The sequence below is a fragment of the Phascolarctos cinereus genome, unplaced genomic scaffold (genome assembly GCF_003287225.1).
Source record: "Phascolarctos cinereus isolate Bilbo 61053 unplaced genomic scaffold, phaCin_HiC Scaffold_1;HRSCAF=81, whole genome shotgun sequence".
NCBI classification, from domain to species: domain Eukaryota; kingdom Metazoa; phylum Chordata; class Mammalia; order Diprotodontia; family Phascolarctidae; genus Phascolarctos; species Phascolarctos cinereus.
The window spans coordinates 292,358,478-292,370,512 of record NW_027555514.1 but is presented as its reverse complement, the minus strand read 5'-3'; the positions used below and the strand labels follow the sequence as shown (position 1 = coordinate 292,370,512).

General features: G+C 41.2%; 1 pseudogene; it reads right to left on the bottom strand.

Moving 5' to 3' along the window:
• Window positions 1-6,804: 6,804 nt before the first annotated feature.
• Window positions 6,805-7,427, bottom strand: LOC110205959 (large ribosomal subunit protein eL14 pseudogene; annotated as a pseudogene).
• Window positions 7,428-12,035: the final 4,608 nt, after the last annotated feature.

Genomic DNA, 12,035 nt, shown 5'->3' with positions numbered 1-12,035 from the left:
AAATCAAAAATATTTATTTTACTTCTCACAATCTTTTCTTTCTCTTCTTTGGTTATTCTCTTTCATTATCCATCCATCTGACAGGTACAATTTTTCCATACTTCCTTAATTTACTTATGATGTCCCCTGTTATGTCTAAATTGTTTTTCTACTTTAACCTTATCTCGGTATTATGGTGTGAGATGTTGGTCAATGCCTAGTTTCTTCCAAATTGCTTTCCAGTTTTCCTAGCAATTTTTGTCGAGTGCTGAGTTCTTACCTCAAAAGCTTATATCTTTGAATTTATCAAACACTAGCTTACTGTGGTCATTATCTACTGTGTATTGTGTATCTCATCTATTTCACTAATCTACCACTCTATTTCTTTGCCAGTATCAGATTGTTTTCATGGTTAATACTTTGTAATAGAGTTTGAAATTTGATACTGTTACAGTGAGGGTCTGCTTTTTTTAAGATCCCCCCCCACACTGCTTCCCTGATATTTTTGATCTTTTTCTTCCAGATGAATTTTGTTATTTTTTCTAGATCAATAATATAATTTTTGATAGTTTGATTGGTATTGCACTGAATAAGTAAATTAACTTGCTTAGAATCATAATTTTTATTATATTGGTTCGGCCTACCCATGAGCAATTAATATGTCTCCAGTTGTTTAGATATGTTGTTATTTCTGTAAAAAAATGTTTTTTAATTGTGTTCATACAGTCTTTGGAGTTGTCTTGACAGTTTGACTCCCCAGTATATTATGTTGTCTGTAGTTATTTTAGTTGGAATTTCTCTTTTTATCTATTCCTGCTGAGTTTTTGTTGGTAGTATATAAAAATGCTGCTGATTTATGTGGGTTTATTTTATATTCTGCAACTTTGTTAAAATTATTCATTATTTTAAGTAGTTTTTTTTTTCAGTTGATTCCTTAGGGCTCTTATCATATCTTCTGTAAAGGAAGATAATTTTGTTTCCTCAATACTTATTTTTATCCCTTCAGTTTCTTTTTCTCATCTTATTGCTATAGCTAGCATTTCTAATACAACATTGGATAATAGTGGTGATGGTGAACATTCTTGCTTCACTCCTGATCTGATTAGAGGGCTTCTAATCCATCCTCATTACAGATAATGCTTGCTCTTGGTTTTTGGTAGATTCTACTTATCATTTAAGAGAGGATGCATTTATTTCTATACTTTCTATTGTTTTTAATAGGGTATTTTGTCAAAAGCTTTTTTTGCATCTATTGAGACAATCATATGATTTTTTGTTGATATTGTTACTGATATGGTCAATTATACTTACAATTTTCCTAACATTGAAGCAGCCCTGCATTCCTGGTATAAATCCTACCTGATCATCGTGTATGATCTTTGTGATATATTGCTACAATCTCCTTGCTAGTATTTTATTTACAGTTTTTTACATCAATATTCATGAGGGCAATTGACTTATAGTTTTCTTGCTCTTCTTTTTGACCTCTGTGGTTCAGGTATCAAAATCATATTTGCATCATAGAATGAATTTGTTAGAACTCTTTATAAACCATTTTTTTCATGGTTTATATAATATTGAGATTAATTGTTCTTTAAATGTTTTGTAGAATCCACTTGTAACTCCATCTGGTCCTGGGTATTTTTTCCTAGGGAGCTCATTTATGGCTTGTTCAATTTCTTTTTCTAAGATAGAATTATTTAAGGATTCTGTTTGTTCATCTGTTAATCTGGGCAATTCATGTTTTTATCAATGTTCATCCATTTCATTTAGATTGTCAGTTTTACTCAGCATTTCATTTAGATTGCTTCATTGTTGTTTCCACTTGCAATGCTGTAGTCATTCTGGTACTGCCTATTTTCCCTTGCATCAGTTTACATAAATCTTCCCTTACTTTTCCATATTCATTATATTCAGTAGCATTGTTATTTTCACTACATTAGCAAAGCCTAACCATGAGCACTGAATATTTCTCCAATCATTTAAAAGAAGTACCTTAAGTAGCATTTTGTAACCATATCTATATATGTATTGGGAAAGCTTTGCGCTTTCTAATGCTTTTGAATGGTATTTTCTTTTCCTTTCCTTGGGTTTTGTTATACTGATATAAAAATGCCATTGATTTTTGTGGGGATTTTCTAACTTGCTACATTTATTGGAGCTTTTAATTATATCAACTGGGATTTTTCTGATAGGAATTGAATAAAAGCAAATGACATCCACAGGAGTTATCTTCTAGTTTGTTAAAAGGAAAATCGATCATGCCCTATGAGCTTGGCTAAAACAGCAAGCCAATCAGGCATCAGGCTTTGCACTGTTAGGCCAGCCTGGTGGTGGAACAGCTTCAGCCAGTCCCCTAAGGCTGAGTTGCCTGGGGAGTAGGGAGGAATGGGGGACAGCTTTTCTCCCATGTTCCCCAAAGGTTGGAAAATGTGGACTTCTGTTAGTGTCAGCAGCCCCAGAACTGCAATGCTTGCATTAAGCGTCAAAACCAAACAAGACTCACCAAAGAAAGGCTTCAAGACTCTACAAGGACTCTGACACTTGGAACCCGGCTGAGAATTGTCTAGAATAAAGGGAAACTTCATGAGGATTCCACAAGGAATGAAAATGACTTCCCTAATTAGAAACTCTGAGCCAGTCCTTTGCCATGTATGCCTACTGAGGTCGAACTCACTTTCCCCTCAACTCTGTATGTACTTGTGAGAGAGAATGTCCCATGGTTTTTGGAATGGAGATTGCTTTATAACCAACGTTCTCAAGCTACCATCTTATTAACTGATCAATTCTAAAAGCTAAATTAACTCTTAACTGGCTAGCAATTAATGTGGAGCAGATTGGATATAGGTCCATGAACACTGTTATTAAAAATCACCTCCAATTCCTCACAGTATCCCCCCAGAACCCAGAGGGCAGGAGTCATCACTCACCCTCTGGGGCTCTGATCCATCAGTATGAGTGAGGGTCAGGAAAAGGAGCCCGGAAGGAGTGATGCATTAGTATAGCTAGAACTATTTCTAGAAGCAGCTAGGTGGTACAGTAGACCTGGAGTGTGAAAGACCTGAGTTCAGATTTGGCCTTAATACTAGTTGTGTAGCCCTGGAGAAGTCATTTGATCTCTGCCTCTGTTTCCTCAAGTATAAAATGGGGATAACAATAGCATCCAGCTCTGAGGGTCATTGTGAGGAGTAAATGAGATAACATTTGCAAAGTCCTTTGCAAACTTCAAAGCACTAGGTTTAACTATGAGGAAATGGGTCATCCTTACTTTATTCCTATATTTATTGGGGAAACTTCCACTGTTTCCCCATTATAAATAATGCTAGCTTTTATGTCTAAATAGGAACTTTTAAACATATGAAAAAGTTAATTTTATGGTTATGCTTTGCTGAGGTTTTTTTGCATAAATAAGTTTTATACTTTCTCAAAGGCTTTTTCTTGAATATATTGATATAATCATGTATTTTTGTGTTTAATATTATATATAGGTATATATGTATGTATATATGTATATGAGTGTATACATATGCATGTATATGTGTATATGTATACATATACATATGTGTGAGTGTGTGTATTTTGTGTGTGTGTGTGTGTGTGTGTGTGTGTGTGTATAAACACCTTGAACGGAACTTTCATCCTTGGTATAAATCCCACTTGATTATACTGAATGGTTTTTTGCATAAATTGCTCTAGAGTTTTTACCATTTAATTTTTTAAAGGTGATATTCATTAATGATATTGGTGTATCATTCTTTCCCTTTGATTTATCCTTCCCTGGTTTAGATAATACGACTATAATTGTCTCATAAAAAGAATTTAGCAGAGTGATTGCTTTCTCCCTTTTTTGAAAGATGAGTTTGTGTAGTGTAGGTATTATTCATTTTTCTTTAAAAGGTTTGTTAGAATCCTCTTGTAAATTCATCTGGACCAGGACCTTTCCTTAGGAATTCTCCAATGTTTCCTCCATTATGGGACACAGCACTTGATCTTTCTCCTGCTGTCTCTGCTTCTCTTTCTTTTTCCCTATGTCTTTTGTCTAGGGGAGGGTAAACCAGAATTCTCAAGCTCTTTGAGTTCGTGTCAGATGGAGGAGCTAGGCTATTTAGCTCAGAGGTGAGAAGACTCTGGGATATCTGATAACTTTCTTCAAGTCTCTGAGTTGATTTCATATGCGAGGGAGATAAGACTTTTCCTAGTTGGGCTCTGAGGAGAGGATCAGGAGCAAGGGATGAAAGTCACCCAGGGCCAAATTGAGGCTTGTAGTCATCAAAAAAAGCCCTAGCAGTTTGAGCCATCCAAAGGAGGGATGGGTTTCTTCAGAAGATCACGACCCCCACCCCCCACTGGGCAGGTCTTCAAACAGGCTGGAGGTCCAGATGAGTGGGGAATCCTTTGGGCTATAACTTGGACCAGAGGACCTCTGGCATGCCTCTCCACCTAAGAAGTTCTGTGATTTTCTTTGTGTCCCACTTTCTGACTCTCCTTTTTCTGATCTCTGTCTCTTCTATGTGCACATACATAAACATATAACAAACATGTATATACACATATCTATCTATCTATCTATCTATCCATTTATCCATCCATTTCCTTACCTATCTGTTGATTATTGCCTCTAACTCTCTTTTGTCTCTATCTCTCCATATCTCTCTTTCACAGGATGGTGAAGGGCCCTGAGACTCTTCCATATGAAAATTAGCTGGTGGAATCTGGGGTACCCTATGCCTAGATTGCCCTCCTTCCTTACTCATCTCCTTCAGACATCCAGCTTCCAATGCCCAATGTCCTCTCGAGAGTGGAGCTCCTGTCATTCACTGATTTCAGCATCCTATATCTCTCGCATGCAACTACATAGAAATATCCTCCATGGACAGGTTTTATTTCCCTTGATAGTTGAAAAAGCTCGTTAAACTCAGGTACCATGGTGCATAATGAGCCTTAGATTAAAATCAGAGGAACTAGTGGCTGGTAAATAATGGTGTTGGGCCCCTTACTCCCCTATGCTGGGACTCAGTAACCCTCTTCAGGAAATGGGGCTGGGCATGTGTGGGATTAATGTCAAGGTCCCTTTCCACTCATGAACTTCAATCTTTTTCCTTTTCGTGTTTTCCCCAGCACCAAGCACAGTACCCAATACATAATAGTTATACAATCATGGAATTGCCAGAAGAGCTGGAAGGGACCTTAGAGGCCACTGAGTTTAACTCCCTCATTTTACAGGTGAGGACACTGTGGTCCAGACAGGAGAAGTAACCTCTTATTATCAGATAATTGAATTCAGAGCTGGAAAGACCCTTCAAGGGTATGTAATCCAACCATGTCATTTTTACAGATGAGGAAACTGAGGTCCAGAGCACTGAAGGGTCTTACTCGAGGTCATATAAGGAATAAGTAACAAAGCCAATATTGGAACCCTCATCTTCTGACCCCAAGTTTAGTGCTCTTTCCACTGAACTACACTGTTTCCATAAGTGTCTGGGTTGAATTAATCAAATCTCCTTATATCAATATGAATGTCTTGAAAACTGAGCTTTTAGGAGTGCTTTCTTCCAATGTTCTCAGCTCTTGAATTTTCACTCCTCCTGCTCATCAACTTAGGGGTCTTAACTCCCTCCTACCATCAAGTTCAACATTCAGTATACATGAGATCATTGGTGTGGAAGCCTCTAAGGTTGGCATTGATCCCAACCCTTCATTTCTAGCCTTGGCAGATGGCCCTCATGCCTTGCTGGAGCCAAGAGCCTGGTCTCCTGCTGGCCTGGTGGTGCTGAGCCCCTCTGTGATTTAGCAGGACTGTTCTGGGATGACAGGCCATCCTGGAGGCCTTCCAAGCTTAGTCCATTTGGCTGGGTCTTTGAGAAGCCAGGATCCATCTCCCTTCCTCCTCAAATACACTAAGACCTCAAAGGACATATGAGTGGAGGCCTCTCTTCCTGCTAGGCAGAATTGCTCTATACTCAGCATTTAGAACGTGGGCTTATGCTCTGTCTCCACCAATCCCGCTGCTCTTGTAATCAGGCCTGGGTTTGGCAGAAATTACTCTAAGTACCACCTTGTTGACTGAACCAGTGATTTGAGTTACAAACAGCCTGCCTTCCTCCCTAATTAAGCAAAATAGTGATTCCCATGGGTTCCCATTTGCTGCCGGCTTCTTAAGGAAGATTTCATCACGGGGCAGCCTGCTCTGATTGCTAACCCCGGCTTTTGGAATGACTCTGGGGAACCATGGTATGGCAGAAAGAGCATGAGGTTGGGGATCAGGGGATTAGGGTTGAGGGAAAGCCTCTACCATGTGCCTCTTCCTCCATGAATTACCCTTTCTGACCCTCTGCTTTCTTGTATATCAATATGGAATTCACACTTCTGTCATGGAATAGGGGACAGAACTGGCCTCAAGTCAATAAGAGCTGAGTTCAAGTCCTGTCTCTGACACATTGTTATATGCCTGGGAAAGTTACTTAACCTCTCATAGCCTCAGGCAGCTTTCTATGGCTAGATTGCAGAGAATGTGGCAACCTGCCTAAGTGGATGGAGACTCCTCACCTGGGAATTCTCTGTCTCAAATGAACTAGAACAGAGGTGGGGAACCTGCGGCCTCAAGGCTGCAGGTTCTCCATTTCTGAACTAGAAGATTTAATACTAAAGAAAGAAAAGATTAAACAAATTAATGGAGGTAGAAGAGGTGATTTGGGGGTAGAGGGTGGGAGAGGTGAGACAAGTGAGTCATTCAGAGAATGGGGAACCTGCAAGACATCCTGGTTCCCTGAAATAGTTTGGGTTTTTTTTGTGTAGAAAAATCTTTATTTGATTTCTGGCAGCCTCTTATTTTTTGGCCTTTGGAGCAGCAGTTTTCTGAGTGGGTCCCTTCTGGACAGGTCCCTTCTTGGCTGGGGCCTTCTGGCCGGAGGCTTTCTGACATTTCTGAGCCTTCTGGCTGGGGTGGCCTTCTGACCCTCAGCCTTCTTTGAGGGGACCTTCTTGGCAAAGCCCTTTGCAGCCAGTGCTTTCTGGGCAGCCCCCTTCTTAGGAGACCCCTTCTGGGTGGACGCCTTCTGGAGCTTCTTTACTTCATGGTTGATATTTGGTTTCTCATTTTCTTGGCCTTCATGACTTTGTAACAGGCAAAATCTGCCATCTTAGCTTTCCTTTCACTGGCTTCAATCTTCTTGGCCTATCTTGTGGCTTTCCATTTTGTGTTGATCTTTTCTTTCTCCCAAGCAGCCTGGACATACTTCTGATGAGCACTGTGTGGGAACTTGAGTACGAAGTCTGTAAAGTTGCATACATTTAAAAGGCATGGCCTGCCTCCTCACATCACTGCATGGGCCATCAACCGAAACCGTGTTCTGATCAACAACATCCACAATAGCCACCAGCTTGCCGGCATGTGGCCCAAAGGAAATGTAGGCCACTCGGCCAGTTTCCACATAGCACTTGAATACCATGTTGGAGGTGCTGAACGAGAAGAAAGAGGGTTTTTTTTAATATCACTTAAGTTTATTTCAGATGTGACAGCAATGCCATGTTAAAAGTGACAGGTTTAATCCTTAACTGTACCAAGTAAACTCAGGCACTTAAGTGTTTTTAAAAAGCTATTCCTTCCTAGGGCAGCTAGGTGGTGCAGTGGATAGAGCACTGGCTATGAAGTCAGGAGGACCTGAGTTCAAATGCAGCCTCAGACCAAACACTTGACACTTACTAGCTGTGTGACTCTGGGCATGTCACTTATCCCCAATTGCCCCACTAAAAAAAAACCAACCAACCAAACAAAAAGTTATTCATTCCCCCCAAAGGAGGGAGCTTTTCTTTCCCACTGGCCCATAGCATAGTTTCCTGGTATTTCTGTTATGGCCAACATATTCTTCATTATTTCAACTGGTGACCAAGCTGCTGGGAAAATTTGAGAACAGCCTTTCCCACAGACGGCCTCTACCTGGATGAATGTTATTATTTGCATAGATTTTGTTTGCGTGCTCATCCCCTTGGAAACTTTGTTGATTAAGATCCTATATACATTTTTAACCATTAAAGCACTAATGGATGTTTGCTCTAATGGTCTTCCAATTAATGGGATTCCTCCTTTCCTAAAATACCAGAAGTAATGAAAATGTCCTCCACACCTAAATAATTGTTCCATACTGGATGCCGTATTTCAGTCTCTGTTGACCTCACTGAGACATGAAAACCATTCTTCCCTTTCTTTTCTCTCATATTCCCCTCTTCCTCAGTAACAAATTTGCTATCACTACCAGTCCCATGACCACTACTGCTCTTTACTTTCCCTCAAAACTTTCACTGATAAGAGTTTTCGGATCAAGTGTTCTATTAGCGAGTGTGTGGGGTGAAGTACAATAGTGAGTCCATATGAGAGGTTGCCCATATACTGAATTGTTTTTTTTCTTCCCCCTTATATAATATGTACTTGTGGTTCACAGTGACACAGCTACTCTTTGATATAGTTTTTCAATAACTTTTAGGGACACATTTACAGAAGTAAAGATGGTTCACTGGAAATGGTTTTAGAAATGGGAAGTAAAGTGATCTCAGGTTAGTCATATACATATTACAGTCTGTATTTAATTCTGGACACTTAAAAAAAACAAACAAATAAAAAAACCCCCTGAAGTTCTGTGAGTTGAATGTTTTTTTTAAAACTCAAACACAGTCAATTTTCTTAATAACTATAATCTGAATTTCATCTACATATGAAAATCAGGACCTCTTTTATGCACAGCTTAGGTCTAAAGTTGCTGTAGACTGTGGATCAGGAACTCATTTGTAGATTTCCAGTGTGGTCAATGACCACTCACTTCACTTATTAATGACCTCCTTTTTGGATGCATTTAATTATGGTGCCCAAGAGCATCCTAGATGAAGAAAGTTATGATTTCATGCAGCATCTCTTGAAAAGTAAGATGCTCTGAAATGTGTAACACAGGGCCTGTTTGTCACCACTTCAGATGTGTTGCTTCCCTGAACTGAGTGCCCCAGGAGTAGCAGTAGGAGGAAGGAGAAGTTCTGGAGAGCCAGGTTTCGGTTTTTGCTGCACTCAATGACTAGATGTGTCTTTAGTCCTGACAGAGAGAGAGCCCTGAGCTAAGCATCTGCATGAGAGAGATATGGCCTTTCTCTAAGATCAGGACCCTGCCTTCAGGGGCTTTAGAGATCACTTGACTGCAACACCAATTTAAATATGCTAAATGTCCCAGAAAGGTAAAAGAGTGGGAAAGAACTAAGTGAGGGAGAGCTGTGCTTTTCCCAGGTGAGACACCAGGAAGTTCTTCCTGGGGGAGGTGGCCCATGTCTGGTTTGGACTTTGGAGAATAGGATGCCAACAGGTAGAGAAAAGAGAGAGAAAAGGGCAGGCCAGACAAACCATTCTGAACTGATAGACCACTCCCACAAGAGTCCACACAGCTTCACCCTGGATTGGGTTCAGAACATACAGCCTATACCCCAAAAAGGCAGGTTGGATGGACCTCACACTCCAGATGAATCAATGGAGAGATGTGGCCACAAAGAGAGCAAAAGCCTTCTCAGTCTGCATGCAGAGAGGCCTGGTGTCCAAGAGGAGGGAGGTCATGTTCCTGCCATCTGCTGCCTGGCTCTGACCAAATCTTTGAAATTTTGTCTTTAGTTCTGGGCACGAGCTTTTAGGAAAGACATTGAGAAATTGGAAGACATCCAGAGGAAGGGAACCAGCCTCAGGAAGTGCTTTGAGAGTGTGCAATAGGAAGAGTAGTCGAAGGAGCAGGTGCTGTTTAGCTTGGAGAAGAGAGCATTGGACGGGCCTTCGTGGGGAAGGCTTGTTTTGTTTCAGTCTTATTGAGTGGAACTGGGAGCAACCAGTGGAAGGTACAAAGACAACAATTCAGACTGAACTCAAAGCCAGGCCTTCCCAACCCTAAGGCTGTCTTCCTATCTATTATACTGGGCTGCCTTGTCCTGAGCTGCTATCTCACCATTAATGACTCATCTCTGATTCCCACAAAATCAAACCACCTGCTTCGTCACTTCTCACAAACTCATTTCTCACAAACCATTTATTTCATAGCACATTACACATTTTGCCCCAGAATCAAACTCAAGCTCATAATTTGACGAATTCAACTTCTCCTTGTCATGTAGCAAGACAATATTTTATCTCCAATTTTATAGCAGAACTGGAGACTAGCTTAGAGCTCACTGAATCCAATTCTTCATTTTGTACATGAGGCAACCAACAGTCAGAAAAGTGAAATGAATTGTCTGGTTTTTTTTTTTTGGCTAGGCAAAAGTGACTTGCCCAAGGTCACACAGCTGGTAAGTGTTAAGTGTCTGAGGTTGTGTTTGAACTCAGGTCCTCCTGATTCCAAGGCCTGTGCTCTCTCCACTGCACCCCCTAGCTGCCCCCAAATGAATTGTCTAACATCCCATAACTAAGAGAGTCCTGGATTCGAATTTGGGGCCTCTTAATTCCAAAGCTTGGTTGTTCAATTGTGTTACCCAGCTCTGATGTGCCACGTGCAATTTTGTAAGTTCTCTCCCAGCTGTGACATTCCCATTCCATAATAAGGCACGTTGTTGAAGCAGGGACTGCCTGGTTTACTTATATTTGTATCTCCTGTGCTTAGCCCACTACCTGGTATAGAGTAGGTGCTTAATAAAATATTATTTACCTCCCTCCCTCCCCATATTCTAGGCTTCCTCCCAGATCTCACATTTTCTGTTCTAAATGCCCTCCCAGCTCTGACATTGCATGTTGAGAGTTCCCTTTAAACTCTAACTCTCTATCTATACACACTAGAATCACAGTTTTGGAGGTAAGAAGAACCTTCTCCAACCCACTTATTTTACATACAAGGAAACTGAAATCCATGGAGGTTAAATGATCCTCCCAAAGTCAATCATGTGCTGAATGGCAGGGGTGCTAACATTCCAGCTCTCATGATTTGGAATCCATCCTTCTCTTCACTGCCCCCTTCTCACTCCACTTCCCATGTTCTATGACTCTGCCTGGGAGCATGAGGATTCTTCCTTGGCCTTTCCAGACTCTGCTAAAGTCAGGATTTAGAGATCAGTCCCTGGTCATCCCAGAGGATGTCAGTCGTGTCTGGGCTGGACTTCATGCTGATTGCTAAGGGGCAGTTCACTTAGAAAGTCAATGTGTGATCTGAGAGCAGCTGCCCCAGCTTTGAGAAGAGAGGCCAAGCATATTTCCTTGGAGGAGAATCCTGTGTGTGAGTCCATTTGAATGAGCATGAACAGCAGAGGAAAACCATTCTCAGTGCCAAGGAAGTTAGTGCCCGGGGGGACCAAGTGACTGCAACTAAGCCCCAGACGAAGGGACTGCATCAGTGCTTCACTATCAGGGTGGCCCTTGCCATTTTCTTCTCCTCTATTCTGGAGGACAATGTTTTGGTAAGGAGCCTACTGGAGAGCCCTCCATAGAATTACCCAGTGTCTTGTCCACGGTGGCTCCTCTTACATTCTTAACCTGCTGGTGATGTGGGCAGCCAGGGAAGATGAAGAAGACTGGATTTCTCTTGGCAGATCAAACTAGTGGCAAGAGAGGACAATACCTCACAGAGCTATGGAATGGGAGATAGGAGACCTAGGTGCATCCTCAGACCCTCACTCACTCGCTGTATCATCTAGAACAAGAGATGGGATACATCTCTTACCTCCACGTCTCTGCCCAAGGCCTGCCTGCCTTCAAAGCACAGGATGGCTACCACTTGCTAGCTGAAAACTGATTGCCCTGGTTCTTTGTTCTCTCTACATCCTCAAATTACTTGGAATCACTTTGTATGTACTCTGGATTTATTTCTCTGTATCACTATAAGTAGCCTATCAAAATGTAGAAAGTGATGAACTTAGTGTTAGAAAGGCCTGGGTTCAAATCCTGCCTGAGACACTTATTAGCTTGGTGGGATCCACAGGCAAGTCCCTGACCTTTATAGAGCCATGGGGGTCTTCTTTGGAAAATGGTCTTAATACTTGTCTTGCCTGCCTTACTGGGTTGTTGCAATAAAGCTGCTTTGGGAACACTAAAACAATACAAAATGAGAGTT